This window comes from Pinus tabuliformis, chromosome 7, assembly GCF_031772625.1.
Source record: "Pinus tabuliformis cultivar Carrire ecotype Pingquan chromosome 7, CPIR1, whole genome shotgun sequence".
Lineage (NCBI taxonomy): Eukaryota > Viridiplantae > Streptophyta > Pinopsida > Pinales > Pinaceae > Pinus > Pinus tabuliformis.
In genome coordinates, this window is record NC_142293.1 from 189,832,488 (window position 1) to 189,854,000 (window position 21,513).

General features: G+C 39.5%; 1 protein-coding gene across 1 annotated transcript in view; it reads right to left on the bottom strand.

Moving 5' to 3' along the window:
• Positions 1-21,513, bottom strand: part of LOC149246498 (protein HASTY 1-like) — a 306,617-nt gene that overhangs the window by 266,302 nt on the left and 18,802 nt on the right. The gene's annotated exons all lie outside the window — the stretch shown is intronic.

Consider the following 21,513-nt stretch of genomic DNA (forward strand, 5'->3'; position numbering starts at 1 on the left):
TAAGGTTGATTGCATATCATAAGCCTGAAAATATAGCAAAGTCATCTAGGAATTGCATGAAAATAGAAAGCTCAAAGACGTAATCATAACATTAAATATATCAATTGTTTCTAAAATTTTAAACAACGTGAATACCATAGTTGAAATAGGATATTAAATAGAGGGCATATGGTGCAAAAGGTTCATTTAAAAGATTCAAATATAATAGTTAAATTTGAATAAATCAAAATTAACATCCATAAATGACTAAACAATGTCCGGTGTACATGATATGTGACATCAAGGAAGCCCAAAATAAAGTTGTGGTCAACGATCGTTGTGCCAAGAAAGTTTCAAAACTCAATAATTGGGGTAAACTGATGGATCTTCTCTAGATCAACATGCACACCTATTTAATCACACCTCCCAACTAAATACTAGAAGGAAAAAATGGAAAGGAGTAAGAATAAAGGGCAGAAAAAACAAGTCCAAGACCAAGTTTACTTCAAAATGTGCAAGACATGAGAGAATGCAATAAATACAACTGTTAATTTTAGGCAACAATGGTATGTTCTATGTTTTAGAGCAATTTTACTTCAATTTCTTGATTAGCCTAATATCAATATTCAGATTAGCAATCACATCAACATGATAGTAAAATGCATAGAACATAAACATAAACAGTAGAAGACAAGCCAAGACAAGAAGACACAAGATGTGGCACCAGCACAGGGACAAACCCCAATGTGGCACAACCCTTGATCAAATCTTCTTTTAGTCTTCAATAGTTCAGCAAAGAGAGATAGTACAATTTACAAATCTGATCATTTATAACAGCAGCAAAAGAGCCCTAACCAGAAAAGTCAACGGTGGTCAACAGCGTAGATTTGACCCTCAGCAAATTGGTTAACTTCGGTCTCCAGACAACAAGATAAAACAGCCCTCAAAACAGTCAAATTCAGCCCAGTCAAAGTCTGGTCAAACAGCCCACCTACAGTCAGCCCTAGCTGCAGTCAACGCTGGTCAATAGTCAATGTTTAGCCTCGATTTCTGTGCCCAGAAATGCAGCCTACCTAAACAGAGAGCTCTCACAAAATACAGTCAAAGGAGGTCAACGCATGCTGGTCAACACTTCGTCAAACTATCCAAAAATTTGGTCTCCTGAAATTTCGGCCTTCTAAAATTTCTCTCTCCTAAAATTTCGACCTCCTATAATTTCAAACGTGTGGAGAGAGAGAGGCTGAAGTGGTACCTGATATCTATATGCTTTGAGCGGTCATGAAACACGGGATTCTCTGATAATTGAAGCCCACTCTGGTTGTCGCAAAGCATCACGGTGGTATCTAGCACATGTCCAAACAGCTCACTGAAGAACTTCCTCAACCCGACAGCTTCACAGAAGGCCATACTAGCAGCTATGTATTCGACCTCGACAGTGCTCAAGGCAACCGATTTCTGCTTCCTGCTCATCCAAGATATCGAAGCAGAACCCAAAGAAAAACAGCAACCAGAAGTGCTCTTATGATCCACCACACTGCCAACCCAATCAGCATCAGAATAACCATGCAACCTCACATTTCCGGCAGTGTATCTCAGTCCATGAGTGATAGTGCCCGGAAGATACCTCAAAAGATTCTTGGCAGCAATCCAATGTAGATGATAAGGTTCAACTATGATAACTGCAAAACATATGTCCAGACGGGAGTTCACCAAGAACATCAGTGCTCCTATGAGTTGACAATACTCAGAAGCATTTCCCAATTCAGGTCCAACAACACTATCACATAAGTTCTTAAAGTTAAGCTCCATCAGGGTAGTCACAGGCTTGCAATCCACCATTCCAAATCTTTCCAATATCTTCACAACATATTTTCCTTGAGAGAGGAAAATTTCGCCTAGCTTTTGCTAGACCTCCAACCCTAGGAAATAGTGCATCAATCCTTGGTCCTTCATCTCAAATTCAAAAGCCAACTCCCTCTTACATTTGTGAATAAAAGGGTCTGTGCCTGTCAAAAAGAGGTCATCCACATAAAGTACCAAAATGAGAGGTTTATCATTTTCAACCTTAAAGTAAAAGTTCGGATCGGTGTCATTTCTTGTGAATCCCAGCTTCATCGAATAGCTATCGATCCTCTCATACCAAGCCCGAGATGCTTGCTTCAACCCATAGAGAGCTTCCTTCAACCTGCATACATGAGATTCCCGATCATGTACTTCAAACCCCTCGGGTTGTTCCATATAGACTTCCTCTTTGATTGAACCATGCAAGAAAGCGATCTTAACATCCATCTAATGTAGGTTCCATCCTTGTGAGGCAGTAAGGGCTATAATCGAGCGGATGATGGTGTATCGGGCAACAGGTGCAAATATCTCATCATAATCTTCACCTTCCTTTTGAGAGAAACCTCAAGCAACAAAGCGAGCCTTGAACTTTTTTGCACTTCCATCAGCGCCATGCTTGATTTTGTACAGCCACTTAGAGGTGACAAACGATTTGTCCTGGGGTCTAGGGACCACATCCTAGACATCATTCCTCATAATTGACTCGTATTCTTCATTCATAGCATCTTTCCATACTTGATGCTTCAAGGCTTCTTCGAATGATGAAGGCTCATTTTGAATGATAGTGCTCATGGTAGTCAAATATCCTCGATACTTGTTCGGTTTCTTGCTTTTACGGAAAGTCCCCCTTGGTGCAATGTGTCTCTCAACATCCTCGAGAGTCTCCATAAGCCATGAGGGTCTCCTTTTGGGAGGGCTCATGAGGAGGAGGATCAATAGGATCCATAGGTTCATCAACATTAGGGATCGTTTCGTCCTCTTTTTCACCCTGATTTCAGGTGTCAACTTCTTTGTCCTTCCTTATGATAGGAAGGTTGTTGATCTTCCTGAGGGCCATATCTTCGTCGAAGGTGACATCATGACTTATCTCAACTTCCTTTTGACCAACCACATAAATTCTGTATCCCTTAGAATTTTCACTATAGCGCACAAAGATTCCTTTCTTCCCAAATGTATCGAATTTGCTTCTTTTCTCTTTCGGCACATGAAAATATAAAGGACTTCCAAAAATTCTATAATGAGAGACATCGGGTTTCTTACCAATGAACATTTCTTCAGGATTCTTGGATTCCAATGCTTGATGAGGGCATCGATTTTGAACATACACGGCGGTATTTCCAGCTTCAGCCCATAGGAACTTTAGAAGGCCTTGATCATGAAGCATGGCACGAACTACTTCTACAATAGAGAGATTCTTCCTTTCAACCACACCATTCTACTTAGGAGTGTATGGCGTTGTAGTCTCCCTCTTAATGCCAGCTTCTTTGCAATAATCTTGGAATTCATTGGATTCGTACTCGGTCACATTATCAATCCTCAATATCTTGATTTTCTTTTCGAATTGGTTTTCGATCAAGGCTTTGAAGTGTCGAAACCAAGTGAACACTTCATCTTTCTTCTTCAAGAAATTGATCCAGGTCTTGCGAGAATAAGTATCCTCCCAAAGAGTTTACGAGCACCATACTCGATATGTCGAAGTGGATTAATTGAAATATATTTGTGGTATTACTATTACTTGAGAGGAATGGTCCCCTTGTAAGTTTTCCTTCAGCAAATCCCGGGCATACACCTTCATGCTCTACTTTGAACTCGGGCATACCTATCACCATCTATCTCACATCGGGTAGGCCCTTATAATAATGATGGGTAAACCTCCGGTGCCATAGTTCAGATTGTAGAGATGTGTCACAAGACATGGATCTTAATAGAATTCCTCCAACTTGATATAAAGTTTTAACCCTGAACCCAAGAGTAAAAGCATCTTTAAAATTTCTTTTCCATTTTTGAATCCCGATCTTCCTTGACTTTGCTTCTTTGAACCTGCATTGTACTTCCTCTTAGCATGAGCGGAGAATGCAGTGGGGTTGCTTCTATTAGAAGGCATTTCTTGCACCAACATTCTTGCTTCTTCTTGAATGCTTCTTGACATCAATTCTTCAAACCCTGGAATTCGATCATTGTTGAGTATAGTGGTTCTAAATACATACCACTCAAGTGGGAGTCCTCCAAGGGTGGTGAAAGTAAGTTCCCTATCAAGAATGACTTCTCCAATCGAGAGTAGATCATTCTTGATCTCAGTAATCCTCAAGAAATAGGATTGAATGTCCTCATCCTTGCCCTTCTTAATATCCTTCAATTTATTCTTGAGAAATAGAATTTGATTAGCATTACTAACCTTGAACATGCCAACCAACCTGTCATAGATCTCCTAGGAGGTCTTCAATTCGGAGATATAGGCCACCAGATGCTTGTTAATGGAATCCAAGATAATCTTCTTCGCTTTGACTTCAACCCTATTGTACTTGGTCTTCGCAGCAGTCGATGCATTTGAAGGAGGTTCAGGGATTTTACCCTGCACATAATCCATCACTTCTTTTTCTTCCAAGGTCAAATCAAGAGACATCTTCCATCCATGATAGTCAGATTTATCATGGAGCTTGTCTTCAGCCGGGAAGTACGATGAGGAACCCATACCATGTTAATTTTAGGCAACAATGGTATGTTCTATGCTTTTGAGCAATTTTACTTCAATTTCTTTATTAGCCCAGTATCAATATTCAGATTAGCAATCACATCAACATGATAGTAAAATGCAGATAGAACATAAACATAAACAGTAGAAGACAAGCCAAGACAAGAAGACACAAGATGTGGCACCAACTAGGGACAAACCAATGTGGGAAAATCCTTGATCAAATCTTCTTTTAGTCTTCAATAGTTCAGCAGAGAGAGATAGCACAATTTACAAATCTGATAATTTATAACAGCAACAAGAGAGCCCTAACCAGAAAAGTCAACGTTGGTCAACAAGGCAAATTTGACCCTCAGCAAATCAGTTAACTTCAATCAACTTCAGCCTCCAAACAGCAAGATAAAACAACCCTCAAAACAATCAAATCAGCCCAATCAAAGTCTGGTCAAACAGCCCACCTACGGTCAGCCCTAGCTGCAGCCAACGCTGGTCAACAGTCAATGTTTAGCTTCAATTTATGTGCCTAGAAATGCGGCCTACCCAAACAGAGATAGCCCTCACAAAAACACAGTCAAAGGAGGTCAATGCATGTTGGTCAATGCTTGGTCAAACTGTCCAGAAATTCGGTTTCCTGAAATTTTGACCTTCTGAAATTTCGGACGTGTGGAGAAAGATAGGCCTAGAAATCCGAACCCAATCAATGAGAAGAGAGAGAGAGAGAGAAGTGTGAATATGAGTGTGTCCAAAATGAGACTAAGTCACCTTCTATTTATATGCAACGTTGAAGATGAATAGACGTGATCGTTGGAGTTCTGAGCCTACATAAGTTTGCTGGCCGACCTTGATAATTTGACCATAATCAAAATAAATTCATAACCTCATTTGTAACATCAGAATTGGATAATCTTTAGATCAATCCTACACCTCTCGAAGAGAGGAATCCAAGAAAGATATCAACTATCATAAATAAGATGACCCATGTGGAGTTTGGCCCTAGTTGCCAATTTTAACAAAAACCCTAGTGGCAATGAGGCCAAAAGCTTTATTAGCCTCAAAGTAGTGACCAATCTCTACTATCATTCAAGGCCAAAGAAGGGGAGATAGAAGTCAGGGTATTATTCCCTCTTACATGAGACCCTTGTAACCATTATTGTTGAACAATCCTTATAGAAGTGATACACTCATATGGTCTTTAATAGTTCAGATTATAAGGCTAGAAGTCGGATGCCTTTAATCACTAACAATGAAAATGGCTAAATTTCTCTGCGAGATGATTTTGTCAACAATGAGTGTCTTCCCAAATGAATGGGGCGAGATATCCCTAATCATCACAATACATGATGGTCCTTAGCAAGTCAACTAACTTCTTAAACAAGCAATGAAATCTGCCATGATAGATGGGACATCTCATAATGAAATAATTGTCAATCTCAAGCTCAAATTTGCAGATTCTAATCATGCAAGGTGGCAATCTTCTCAATGCAAAGTTGTTGCAAGCAAATATAAAGTTGGGCCTGTTGACCCCTACTGGTCAACTACCCATGCAGTGCACCCCGTCTTTTCTTGACAAGAAGAAGCAGCACCTGATCAGCATGTCCGTGCCATCCTGTCATCATCAGCAGTTTGATCTTTCTGATTGTAAACCCAGTCTGCATGTATTAACTGTAAATAATCTTAGCAGACATGAAGTCATGTATGTAATTTGCCTAGGTGGACCTAACTTTCTGATGATAATCTACGTCCCGGAAGGTTTTTTGTCTCACCGATCCACGGATCGGCAGAGTTTTCCTTCAAACCTGACCCCAAAGCCGGGATTGATTTTGTCATTAGAACTTTAGGAGAATCCTAGTGTGTTGATCTGCTAGATTATCGTTGTGTCGCAGAGCTGGGTGTTTTGTGAGGGTCTGTATTAAATGGGTTTGTCCCTTAAAGATGTAATTTTGTAAAAGTCATGATGTAATGTATCCTGAGGGTCGAGAAATGTTGTAAATCCCCTCATGAGTCCTAGGTCCTAGGTCCTAGGTGATGTTTCCAACGGCTTAGTTTGATGATCCATCTTAAAATGAATTAAAAAATTAAAAATGAATAAAAATAATAAAATAATAAAAAAAATAATAAAAAATTAAAAAATGAAGCAAAAACCCTAACTAATAAAATAATAATATTTTAAGTTAATAAATCGACGGATGAGATCAAGAGATGTCTTGATCCTCATCAACGGTCGAGATCAGTTCTACATGGATCACCCAAAACTAGCCGTTGGGATCATTTCCTTTATATAGGGTCTTAGGGGGTCATTTCAGATCATCTGATCTGTGAGTCTGTACTGAAAGCTCTCTTGTAAATCTGATTTCTGATTAATAAATAAGACTTTGGGGTTCAAACTGGCTGGTGTTACTCTCTGGAATTGCTGTGAGATTATTGCTTTTCTGCATGTTTTAGTTTTCAGCAGTTAAAATAGCTGTTTTTTCAGAGCATTGTGAGTACAGGTATCTTGCTCACGTGCTAGGGTCTGAAATGTTGTAGGGTTTCTGGAAAATGGCAGGTATCTCTATTTTCTCTTGAAATCTAGCAGCATTTCTTGCCCTTTTTGCTGATGTTTGCTTGAGGTGTGCAGGAAAGCATTGAGGTGAAGGGTATTTGTGGGCGTTTGGGGAAGTTCTGGGCTGAACCAGCCGACTCCCACAGGCTGTTCTGTGCAGAGCCCAGCTGATTGTGCCCTGGGTTAATCTTTTAAGTTTTATTTCGCGTTTTACATTGAGAGATTTTTCTTTCTGTTCACAGTGAAGTTCAAAATTTCTGATATTCTGAAAGTATTTCTGCTCTTATTTGCTGAATCTGGCTATTTCAGGGGCCAAGTCTGTAAATTTATTAAGCTGATCTAGGGTTTCAAATTTTTCATTAGGGTTTTGACTTTGGTTTTATGTACTTATTCTTTTTTTGGGCAATTTTCATTTCAGGTTGCAGGCACAGGGTTTTAAGAAAGAGCTTCAGGGCCGTTCCCTCATCATCATCATCATCCTGTTGCTATTTCTTCAACGCTGTTTCAGACTACCTTTTCTTTTCTCATCAGTAAACCATCAATCCATCACCTGCGTGTTCTCTCATACAGTCATTACTCCCGCACAAGCACCAAACGAAATTCGATTTTTGGTCTGCACGTGGATTCGCCTGTGTTTCTGGTCCCAGTATCCGTCCAGCTCTTCTCATCTCCATTTTTCTCTGCTGGCCATCCCATATACTTTGCTGGCCGTGAGCATCAAAACTCGCAGCCTACACAGTGAAGGCAACACGTTTTCAGACCATGGGTTTTGTTATACGCACAGTGAGGACTTGATAAAAATAAAAAATCGATTTTGGGTCAAGACGTGCCCACTGCAAATTTCATTTCCCCTTGACTGCGCGTGTTCTTTTTTTTTTTTTTCGTTCTGTACGCTGGAGTGACCTCTAGGCTGCGGCAAGATCCGTCTTCCTGTGCTCTCCTGTTGCTATCTGCCATACCCACGCATACAAGAACTGATATACAGGCGGCAGTGAAATGAAACGATCGGGCTGGTTCCTAGCCGTCAACAGTGAGAGTTATATCTCTGCGTACACATGAAGAATCACTCTCGGTTTCCTTAAATGTGTCCACGATCTGGCTCAGATATGCGGTAAGGTAAGTAGCAATTTCCGTCCGAAGTGACAGCGTGGGCATCATTCCAGCAAACGAGCACGATATCATCCGCCGGCAGCTGGTTTCAATTTTATCTGTGGCTCAGGTAATGTTTGAAAACTTCGACCTCCGAATCTCGGCATGCACTGAGTCTTGGTATTCATCAATCCGGGTTCAGTCCTTCCATTCCGCCGCATTTGATTTCTCACGCGTTTACCTCTGCGTTTTATTAAGGTTAGCATAGCTTTAATTCGATTTCATTTGTTTCATAGTTAGGTTTTGACATATACGTAAAACATAAAAAAAAAAAAAAAAAAAAAAAAAAAAAAGTGCGACTTCACATTTAGTTTTTATTTTATTAATTTTATTTATATTATATCATGAAAATAAATAAAAAAAATGTGACTCTGCCCATTTTATTTTAACGTAGTTTTTTGTTTTATTTAAATTTTGTTAAGTTACAATTTAGATTTAATGTTTCATTAGATTTTAAATTTATTTAACTTTTATTTTGTATAGTTTTTTTTAATTAGTGCATAGATTTTAAATTTTTATTTTATATTCTAGTTTTTATTTAGATTTTAATTAGATTAGATTTTTTTTTTTAAAACAAAAAAAAAAAAAAAAAAAAATTTTGTTAGATTTTCTAAATTTAAATTTAATTTTTTGTTTAGTTTAGTTTTAAAAAAATTTCCTTAGTTTAGTTTTAGTTTTATATCATTTCAAAAAAAAAAAAATTCGAAAAAATTTTTGCGGAAAATTTTCTTTGTCAGATCCAGTTATTTTTTTTGGGAAATATCATGTTATGCTGAGATCTAAATTTTCAAGCCGAGATGCGGAGTTGATATCTGGATTAGGATTCTCGTGGTGGTTTTAAGCATTTATCTTTTCGAAGTTTTCAATTGCTGGATATCATTTTGGTTATGTTTAATGATCGCTGTTCACAGTTCATGTTTCTATATCATCTAATAAGTAATCGATCTAATAATAATCTCTTAAGGCACTGGTCTGTTAAATTAATCAAATCTTTCGAGTGCTTTTTATTATCGTATCTCGTGTCTCCCAACCAACTGGTCGACAGTTGGTCTCATCACCTCACAGGGTCTACCCCCCTTAGCCGCGGGAGACAGGCCTAAACGGAGGGATCGGGGATCAGAGTGACAGCCCCCGGTCCGAGCGTTGTCGTGCCAATTCGCGCGACAACATTTTTGGCGCCGTTGCCGGGGACAGAGTTTTTCTGTTCTTGGGGTTTCATCGACATTCAGCTTCTCATCTTCTCACCTGTCATTTGAGCTGGCAGATTCAATATTCTGGCATCTTTTCATCATATATCAGCAGCATCTCTTCGGTTTTGTTTCTTGTTTGGGTGGCGACTCCACTTTTCTCATTTTTCCCAGACAAGAATCTTCCCTCGTATCTGCTTGTGGTTTCTTCTTGGATCTTAGAATCAGTTTTATTGTTCAAGTGGCGACTCCACTTCTTTCACCTTTTGATTTTCTTGAGCAAAGAGCTAGTTCTATCATCCATCTGATCCCTTATTGTTCATCATGGATTATTCATTTAAACCATGTCGTTTTACTCACCGTCTCCATGATCTTCCGGAGGAGGCCACTCCTAAATTACCTATTTTTTCAGGTGGTGATCCAATCGCTGTTAGAAGGCATCTAGGCTTGTTTGATCGCATCATGATCATATATTGCAGATCCCCTCAGTTTAATCATGAAGATATCAAAATGCGTTTATTTGTCCTTACTTTAGAAGATGATGCTTTAAATTGGTTTAACAGTTTTCCTAAGGATTCTTTCACTTCTTTAGAAGACATTATTGATGCTTTTAAAGATAGATATGGTTATCCAAACAGATTGCCTTCTAAAATTGTTGATCATAAAGAAAGTAATTCAGCTGTTGAAGAAAGATTTCAAGATCAGAATGTGTCATCAACCGGAAATATTGCAGATCATCATAGTGGAAAATCAGGGACAAATAATAGTGAAAGGGAAGAACAAAAGCAAATTATACAAGATCTAATGATGCTGGTAAGAAATATGGAAAGCAATCAAACTAGTCTTATCAATGATGTCAAAACTTTATGCACCCACCTAGAAAAACGTAATAGGGAGTTGGAGGTCACACAAAATCAGCATGCTAAGGAAATTGAGGCCATAAAAACTAATTATGAAACAGAAATTAGAATCATGCATAGCAAGATGTCAGTCTTAGAGGAAAATATGGTGACCATGAAAACTGATCATGATAGGGAAATTGACTCTATGCAAAATAAGCTTTTAACCATGGATGAGGAAATGACCATCATGACTTTCAATCATAATAATCAAGTGGCTGACATACAAGCAAATCATAAAGAAGAAATAGATTTTATGCAGCATTGCTTGATGGACATAAAGGAAGTGAATGATAAAGTAATAAAAGACATGCAAGAGCACCATGCCAGACAAATTAGTGTTGTAAAGGTTGAACACTCTAGTCAGATAGATGCATTTAGAATAGAGGTTCAAAGGTTTCAGCAATTGGAAGATGAAAGAAACAAGGTGACATCAATAGATCAGGAGCCTTCTCATGTGCTGCAACAAGATCCATCTTATTATGAGGAGGTTGTTGATTCGATTGAAAGATGGTTAATTGAAGGTGATCCGGACAGACTTAAGAATGATAAAGATCAGATGCGGGCTAAAGAAAGACATATCATGCATACTTCATCTGATAGTTCCAGATCATCAGTAATTCATCCTGCCAGAAAGAAGAAGCGCAAGAGGAAGAAGATTAGACGAAGATTTGATGCATCAGACGGCCGTGAGCAGCTTGATTTTCGGATAGGAAGGAGTCCTACCATATGCAAAATGGGACATGGTACATCCGACAAGCAGCCGACAGATTTGCCTGAAAGCAGGCAAATGCTCAGTATGCACTATATTGAACACATCTGATGCCCCAGGGCATCCTTTGTATCGTATTCCTAACCCTACTCCTTGTTTTTCCGCATTTTTATTTTTGCCTTAGATAGTTAATAAATGAAGAGCTTTTGTCTTTCCTGTGCTTAATGAATATGCTGATTTTTTGGGATGGACGCTACTTATTTTTGTGTTGTATGGATGCAGATTCTGGATTCTCACATTCCTGCAAGCAGCAACGTGTCCCCAAGTAGAGCCAGATGTTGACCCCTACTGGTCAACTACCCATGCAGTGCACCCCGTCTTTTCTTGACAAGAAGAAGCAGCACCTGATCAGCATGTCCGTGCCATCCTGTCATCATCAGCAGTTTGATCTTTCTGATTGTAAACCCAGTCTGCATGTATTAACTGTAAATAATCTTAGCAGACATGAAGTCATGTATGTAATTTGCCTAGGTGGACCTAACTTTCTGATGATAATCTACGTCCCGGAAGGTTTTTTGTCTCACCGATCCACGGATCGGCAGAGTTTTCCTTCAAACCTGACCCCAAAGCCGGGATTGATTTTGTCATTATAACTTTAGGAGAATCCTAGTGTGTTGATCTGCTAGATTATCGTTGTGTCGCAGAGCTGGGTGTTTTGTGAGGGTCTGTATTAAATGGGTTTGTCCCTTAAAGATGTAATTTTGTAAAAGTCATGATGTAATGTATCCTGAGGGTCGAGAAATGTTGTAAATCCCCTCATGAGTCCTAGGTCCTAGGTCCTAGGTGATGTTTCCAACGGCTTAGTTTGATGATCCATCTTAAAATGAATTAAAAAATTAAAAATGAATAAAAATAATAAAATAATAAAAAAAATAATAAAAAATTAAAAAATGAAGCAAAAACCCTAACTAATAAAATAATAATATTTTAAGTTAATAAATCGACGGATGAGATCAAGAGATGTCTTGATCCTCATCAACGGTCGAGATCAGTTCTACATGGATCACCCAAAACTAGCCGTTGGGATCATTTCCTTTATATAGGGTCTTAGGGGGTCATTTCAGATCATCTGATCTGTGAGTCTGTACTGAAAGCTCTCTTGTAAATCTGATTTCTGATTAATAAAGAAGACTTTGGGGTTCAAACTGGCTGGTGTTACTCTCTGGAATTGCTGTGAGATTATTGCTTTTCTGCATGTTTTAGTTTTCAGCAGTTAAAATAGCTGTTTTTTCAGAGCATTGTGAGTACAGGTATCTTGCTCACGTGCTAGGGTCTGAAATGTTGTAGGGTTTCTGGAAAATGGCAGGTATCTCCATTTTCTCTTGAAATCTAGCAGCATTTCTTGCCCTTTTTGCTGATGTTTGCTTGAGGTGTGCAGGAAAGCATTGAGGTGAAGGGTATTTGTGGGCGTTTGGGGAAGTTCTGGGCTGAACCAGCCGACTCCCACAGGCTGTTCTGTGCAGAGCCCAGCTGATTGTGCCCTGGGTTAATCTTTTAAGTTTTATTTCGCGTTTTACATTGAGAGATTTTTCTTTATGTTCACAGTGAAGTTCAAAATTTCTGATATTCTGAAAGTATTTCTGCTCTTATTTGCTGAATCTGGCTATTTCAGGGGCCAAGTCTGTAAATTTATTAAGCTGATCTAGGGTTTCAAATTTTTCATTAGGGTTTTGACTTTGGTTTTATGTACTTATTCTTTTTTTGGGCAATTTTCATTTCAGGTTGCAGGCACAGGGTTTTAAGAAAGAGCTTCAGGGCCGTTCCCTCATCATCATCATCATCCTGTTGCTATTTCTTCAACGCTGTTTCAGACTACCTTTTCTTTTCTCATCAGTAAACCATCAATCCATCACCTGCGTGTTCTCTCATACAGTCATTACTCCCGCAGCCTTTTCCTTCGACTTGCACAAGCACCAAACGAAATTCGATTTTTGGTCTGCACGTGGATTCGCCTGTGTTTCTGGTCCCAGTATCCGTCCAGCTCTTCTCATCTCCATTTTTCTCTGCTGGCCATCCCATATACTTTGCTGGCCGTGAGCATCAAAACTCGCAGCCTACACAGTGAAGGCAACACGTTTTCAGACCATGGGTTTTGTTATACGCACAGTGAGGACTTGATAAAAATAAAAAATCGATTTTGGGTCAAGACGTGCCCACTGCAAATTTCATTTCCCCTTGACTGCGCGTGTTCTTTTTTTTTTTTTTTCGTTCTGTACGCTGGAGTGACCTCTAGGCTGCGGCAAGATCCGTCTTCCTGTGCTCTCCTGTTGCTATCTGCCATACCCACGCATACAAGAACTGATATACAGGCGGCAGTGAAATGAAACGATCGGGTTGGTTCCTAGCCGTCAACAGTGAGAGTTATATCTCTGCGTACACATGAAGAATCACTCTCGATTTCCTTAAATGTGTCCACGATCTGGCTCAGATATGCGGTAAGGTAAGTAGCAATTTCCGTCCGAAGTGACAGCGTGGGCATCATTCCAGCAAACGAGCACGATATCATCCGCCGGCAGCTGGTTTCAATTTTATCTGTGGCTCAGGTAATGTTTGAAAACTTCGACCTCCGAATCTCGGCATGCACTGAGTCTTGGTATTCATCAATCCGGGTTCAGTCCTTCCATTCCGCCGCATTTGATTTCTCACGCGTTTACCTCTGCGTTTTATTAAGGTTAGCATAGCTTTAATTCGATTTCATTTGTTTCATAGTTAGGTTTTGACATATACGTAAAACATAAAAAAAAAAAAAAAAAAAAAAAAAAAAAAAAAAGTGCGACTTCACATTTAGTTTTTATTTTATTAATTTTCTTTATATTATATCATGAAAATAAATAAATAAAATGTGACTCTGCCCATTTTATTTTAACGTAGTTTTTTGTTTTATTTAAATTTTGTTAAGTTACAATTTAGATTTAATGTTTCATTAGATTTTAAATTTATTTAACTTTTATTTTGTATAGTTTTTTTTAATTAGTGCATAGATTTTAAATTTTTATTTTATATTCTAGTTTTTATTTAGATTTTAATTAGATTAGATTTTTTTTTTTAAAACAAAAAAAAAAAAAAAAAGAAGTTTTTGTTAGATTTTCTAAATTTAAATTTAATTTTTTGTTTAGTTTAGTTTTAAAAAAATTTCCTTAGTTTAGTTTTAGTTTTATATCATTTCAAAAAAAAAAAAATTCGAAAAAATTTTTGCGGAAAATTTTCTTTGTCAGATCCAGTTATTTTTTTTGGGAAATATCATGTTATGCTGAGATCTAAATTTTCAAGCCGAGATGCGGAGTTGATATCTGGATTAGGATTCTCGTGGTGGTTTTAAGCATTTATCTTTTCGAAGTTTTCAATTGCTGGATATCATTTTGGTTATGTTTAATGATCGCTGTTCACAGTTCATGTTTCTATATCATCTAATAAGTAATCGATCTAACAATAATCTCTTAAGGCACTGGTCTGTTAAATTAATCAAATCTTTCGAGTGCTTTTTATTATCGTATCTCGTGTCTCCCAACCAACTGGTCAACAGTTGGTCTCATCACCTCACAGGGTCTACCCCCTTAGCCGCGGGAGACAGGCCTAAACGGAGGGATCGGGGATCAGAGTGACAGCCCCCGGTCCGAGCGTTGTCGTGCCAATTCGCGCGACAACAGGGCCAATGGAAATCTCTAACATATTATGCTCTAAAGTATCTCTAGAAGACAAACACTAGTCTACATATGGAAAAAATGATCAGCATTATGGTGAGAAGCTCCTTAGGATTGGTACAAGCGACTTCCAAGTACACCTTACAGAACACATCATGAATCCAACTATTTATGTCTCCTTTGGTTACATCTACAGCACTGATTGAGATTCCAATATCCAAATCAAGGCAGCAAAGCAAAGAGCTGGTCTCCACATGCTAATTAAAATCATGACCCTAAATCATGAGTGATATTAAGGACTGATGAGCTGAAAAGAATATGTATCATGGCTTGCTAGAGTTTTCCCATGCATTGAACCCTCCGAAGCATGACAGACACGTGAAATAGAATAGCGATAAATAGGGGTGGGCATGAAACTCAGCTAGGTGTCAAAATGTGTGACATTCTTTTTACCTCAAATGACCTTGGATAGTATTGTCTCCAAGACTCCCATAGTGTAAGCCCATCATGACTATCTCAAATTGATAACCCAAAAGATTCTATGGCTGAGTAGAAACAAGTGGATATCTCTCAGGTATGGAAATGGGTAGGGCACTAAGAATGATGCTAAGATCAAGGCTATTTAAATTATGATGCCCCGGCCCTAGAGAATAATGTTGCTGAAATCTCCATCTCTCGGGCATCACAGTTGGTAATTTCATGGTTGAAGGGAGAATTCAAGGTAGGAACATCACTCTTAGACCAAAATTGACATGGCCAGGGAAATTGCCCAGAAGTTCCAAAGGATTCAGGTCAGGCACAAATATAGATAGAACAACAGGGAAGCTGAAACTAAAGCAAAGGAAACTGCTACTTTGGATGAAGGTAAGCTATAGGGAACAAACATTTAAAGTGTTGTGTCCTCTTCTAATTAATTGCCCAATGGAGAATGTAGTAGCCTATCTAACCCCATAAGCTATAGTCATTTGTTAAGGAGGAAACCCATTATTTGATGTTATTGGGGTAACATTAGATAATTTGGGGTAAATGCGGGAAAACTTGCAATAATATGGGGCAAATGGAGGAAAAATTATTAGCCACTCAAATTCAAATTAAGACGGAAGACCCCAAAGGAAATCTATAAAAATGAGAGAGGAGATTCATTTTGATCATCATGTATTGTGGTTCTTTCTAATTTGTGAGCTGAGGCTCTTGAGGGTTTTAATTTTTAACCACTTTTCTCTGGTTGGTTTTGGTGTTGAAATATTCCACCTTAGCCAAACCATCTCTCTCTTTATTCTGTTTAGCATAATTTTTGAGTCAACATTCATCTATTTTGTAGCAACATGGGTGTCTGGGACAGTGTGAGGCAACGAGCTACCTTCAAGGCATTTTTTGTGGCAGCATGGGCTTAGGAGACAGGATTCTTTGGCAGCGTGAGTTCCTGAGGCATTGTTCTGGGCAGCAAGGGTCTGAGGCCACTTCGAGCTAGGAAATCTTCTGTTCTGGGCAACGAGGTCTTGAGTGAATGACCTGTGGCTGCAACCACTTCTGAAGTCTTCTTTATGGCAGAGACTCCTCTCTAAAAGTAATATCTGGGGCAGTGAAGTGAAGTCTGGGCAGCAAGTGGGCTAAGGAAAGTAATCTGGAGTAGCCATTCCAGGCAGCAATGAAAGCCTTGGGACATCTTTGGGCAGCAGTGAGGCCTATTAGGGCCTCTCTTGGCAGCAGCGAAGTCTGTTAGGGTAACCTCGGGGCAACAGCAAGGTCTGTTAAGGTTTTTCTGATAGTAGCAAGGTAACAACAAAGGTCTGTTGGAACATCTCCGAAGGCAGCAAGGTCTGTGAGGTGCAATTTGAGCAGTAACGGGCATTGTTAAGGTGTTTCCCGAGGCAGCAAGGAAACTGATGATCTTATAAGTTGGTTAGTTGTGCCGAATGTGCAGTGTTGTTGATAGGGTAACTGATGTTGTAATCCTTGTGAATGTTGTTGGTGCATTCAATAAAAGTTTGCTACTATTTATAAATTGATGAGGTATTGTACAGCGAGATATGTTGGTGTAACAGCACTAGGAGTAAGATTGTGAATTTGTAACTACTGTTGGTGTTGTTGGTAAAATCAACTACTTGTTTTCCTTGTTGTGCATTCAAAATCATCTCTGTTTGAAATTAGAAGGAATATTGTGATACTGGTACAAATTTGTCATGTGCTCATTTCAACCCTAAGGATAATTTCCAAGGGAAATATTACAGTGGTATCAAAGCTATGCATCCTACCAGCCTGTGAGCATATGAACTCTAGATGCTTCCAAAAGACAGGGAGAACGTTACAGTCAGGAAGAAGACTCAGTCAAGGCATACAGGGAAGAGCAACCAGTAGATGCTAACCCTTTTGACATCTTCAGGGAGCTAGCAAGGGAGCAACAGCAGCTAGCCCAAGGAAAGCAGCAAATAGCTCAACTATTGGCACAAGGGCAGGCAGCAGATGGCCCGATTTTTTGCCCAGGTTGTGGCAAATCTAAACAATGCAGGTAACAATGTTGCTAGTGGATCTAATTGACGTAACAAAAGTTTTGCAGAGGGGAGCAACAACCATAATACAGCCTCCTTTAACATCTTTACACAAGCTAATACAGAGGCAACTAGTGGAAGTCACCCCCAGTTTCTAGATGGTCAAAGAGCAGCAATCCAAAAAACCACAAAACAGAATGGAAATTTTACAAAATATTTACAGGAATATGATCACTAGGAGAAGATGTTCGTGCAGCCATGACCTTTAATGAGTTCAGTAGCATTAAGTATAGAAATAAGCCCAAGGGCACACAGCAGAACCATGATCTACTACACAAGGTTGGGAAACTATCCATTCCCTCTTTCGATGGGTCATCCAAGTGTTCGGCAAGGGCTTGGGTACAAAATTTAGACATCTACTTCTAACTTAACCCAATGTTGGAAGCAGAGGTTATCAAATTTGCCACCCTGCATTTGGAAGGGGAAGAGCATGAATGGCGGTACCACGGATTGGTCACATTGGGACATTCCAGCATCACCTCCTACAAGGACTTCACAGAAATATTGATAAACGGGTTTGACAGGAAGGATCCGAAGATACATTTCATACAGCTAGCTCAGCTCAAGCAGATTGAGACACCAGAGTCCTACATTTCAGAATTTCAGCAAGTAGTGATCATGAAGATAGAAATATCTGAGTAGACATTGATCATGCTTTTCACAAAAGGTTTAGCTGAACCCTTGTGTGGTTGGGTCAAGGCTTTCAAGCCCACTACCTTACAAGATGCCATCACCGGGACACGAGACATGGGAAATGCAATACCTAAAGCTAAATTTCCATCCAAACCATTCATTCCTCATAAGAACAAGTATAAGAAGCCATTTCAAATAGAGTGGACCAGGGAAGGACAGGTTCGATGATAGGACTCGGAGTGAGCTGAGAAGAAAGAAACTTTGCTTCACTTGCAAGGAACCCTGGGAACCAAGTCACAGATGCTTGGGCAAGGGGAAGGTCCACTATATTGAAGTAGTGTCAGACAGCAATGATGAAGAAGATACAATACCAGCACCAAGCAATGAGCCTAACAGTTTCGAAGAATAGCAATCCCTTGAGGAGGCTAAAGGAGATGAGAGTCCCCGGAGAAGAATCAAGGGTGGTACTATTGCCACTCTTTCTAGAGTCCCTAGATATTACACATTCAGGATCAGGGGGGTCATACAGGGGCACTGAATCATAGCATTGGTCAATGGTGGAGCCACACACAATTTCATCTATGCAACTTTGGTGTCAAGGAGAGGTATTCCCATAGAGGAGTTTGAAGGCTTCAATGTTCTAGTAGTTGATGGCCACAACATAACATGTAAGCAGGTGATCCCACGTTTAAGCATGACAATAGGTAACTATACATTAACAGATGACTTTTATGTATTAGATCTTGCAGACACCAATGTCGTATTGGGGGTACAATGGTCATACTCGTTGGGAAAATTTTTAATGAACTACTAGACAGTGGAGAATGAATTCAAGGCAACAAGTGGCAACAAGGTAGTATTCAGAGGTATGTCCAACGGCGATCCTCGAACTATATCAACTATGAGAATGGAGGCTATATTTAGGCATGGAGATGTACCTTGCGCAGCAGAATGTTTGATTACGACCCAAAAGTCATTCACTAGTAGCCAACAGTATCAGGTCGATATTCAACTATTGTTGAATAAGCATGACTGGGTTTTTAGAGAGATTCACTCGGGGAGACCTCTTGATAGGGGCTTTGAGCACACTTAGAGATAAGAGGGGTCCAAACCTGTGATCACGCACCTTACAGACACCAGAAAAAATTCAAGGATGAGATAGAGAAGGCCATCAAAGAACTGCTAGCTATGGGCCATTCACCTCATCAATAGTTTTGGTGAAGAAGAAGGATGGCACGAGGAGGATGTGCATTGACTACCACGCACTAAACAAGAAGACCATCAAAAACAAGTGTCCCATTCCCAAGATCGATGAACTGCTAGAAAAGTTGCATGGAAAAGAATAATTCTCAAAGATTGATCTACGGTCAAAATATCATCAAATTTGAGTCCAAGAGCAAGATGTGTATAAGACAGCTTTCAGGTGCCACAATGGGCATTTTGATTTCTTGGCCATGCCATTTGGACTGACCAATGCACCGGCCACTTTCCAATCATGTATGAACCACATAGTCAACAAGCAGTTGAGGGAGTTCTTATTGGTATTCTTTGATGACCTCGTCATAAACACCAAAACATGGAAGGAGCACTTAGGACATCTACATCATATTATGTGTATTATGAAGGAGCAATCACTTTATGCCAAGGCATCAAAGTGCAAGTTTGAGATGACCAAGATCCTTTATTTGGGATATATAATCAATATCCAAGGGGTACAAGTGCATCAAGATAAGATACAAGCCATACTAGATTGGCCCACACCTAGGAACCTTACCGAGTTACAAGGATTCTTTGAGATTTGAAACTATTAAAAGCGGTTTGTCAAAGGATTCTCTTAGTTAGGCACAATATTGACAGACTTGAAAAAGAAAGGGGCATTCAAATGGATAGAAGATTCTGATAGAGCATTTAACAAGCTCGAGGAGGTGATGAGCTTAGCAAACCCTTTGTATTGGAGTGTGATGCTTCAGGTGAAGGGATAGGAGTTTTGTTGATGCAAAATAAACACTCGCTAGCTTTCAAGAGCAAGAAACTTAGGGATCCAAAGAGACTCTATTCCATCTGTGACAAAGAGATGCTCGTCATTATGCACGCCTTGACGAAATTCAAACAGTATTTGGTAGGGGGCAAGTTCGTGCTCAAAACAGATCACAATAGCTTACAACACTTCCCAGAGCAAAAGGACCTCAATGAAAGATAGCGAAAATGGGTAAGTAAGATTCAAGCCTATGATTTGTTGATCTGGGGTAGCATTGGATGTGCTCTAGCCATGAAAATCGGTGGAGAGGCTAAGGCACATGAGATCTCCAATACCTAGAAAGGGTTTGGGCAGATTCTAAACAGTTTGGGAGATATTAAAATAATTAATATTTTTAATGGAGTTCCTAAGTCTAAACTTAGGGAAAATAAAATATTAATGTGTATTAATATAAAACTCTGTTAGAATGGTCCAAAAGTCATCGATCAGGCCAGATCTAATCTTAGCCGTTGATTCGGGACTTAATCTCGGTCGTTGATTTGTCAACGAAAAAAGTATAAGAGGAGGCTTGAGAGTCACTTAGAGAACACACTAAGGGAGACTAGTCAGTTCAATTTCAGGAGAGGGGTTAGCTGAGAAATTGAACCAGTGGTCTGGTGAGCAGTTAGGAGGCAGCAAGTACAGAGCAGAGAGGCAAGATCAGCCACTGGAGATCAACACTGAGGCAGGAGAGGCAGGCGCAGGGCTTTTCAGGCATACGCAGAGGCAACAGAAGACTGCGCAATCACTTGTTGGGCCTGCGTGAGTGACGAAGAGAGGCCCAGGGCTAACACAGTCAAGCAGGGGTTGACGCAGAGAGTTTGAGAGCCACACAAAGATCAGTCGAGCTAACGCTAGGATTGAGAGAAGTGCTAGAGAATTATTTCTCTCTGTGGATAAGCCAGTTTGGCACCCTGTTGTCAGAAAAAATTGTTGAATAATAAAATTCTCCCCTGCTGCACCGGTTTTCTCACATTGGGTTTTTCCGGGGATTGTTGTCCAAAATATCTGTGTCAATGTGTTAATGCTTGTGCATATGTTTGTTTCTGTATCACGGTGTGATATCTGCAGCGGTATTTATTTTAATGTTTATTGAAGTAATTTCATAAATAACTTATTGTGGAATAATTAGGAAAAATAAATCAGTTGCTGCAGTGATAGAATTTTCACATGGTATCAGAGCAAGTAATCAGAGACAGAAAGGGAAAATCATTTATGGGTCGAGACCACGATGCAGAGGCATCCACGTCAGGGGACTCACACAAATTTTCAGAAGATTGCACAAGAGAAAGAGATTTCAATTTCTCTATGTTGGCTTCCAGGCTAGAAGAAGAAGTGACGTGTATGACTAGTGTTGCATCATCAGAAGTATGGTATATAGACAGTGGAGCTTCGTGGCATATGACAGGAATCAAGGAGTGTTTCTCAGAATATCAAGAAGAGAAGATGAACTTTCCAATCACCATGGGAAACAAGGCAAAGTGTACTCTAGTAGGGAAGGGTACCATAGTTTTTCAAACAAAATCGGGAGAACAGTTTCGTGCTACAAATGTACTACATGTACCAAGATTGGGGATGAACTTACTTTCCGTGTCGCAACTACAAGGCACG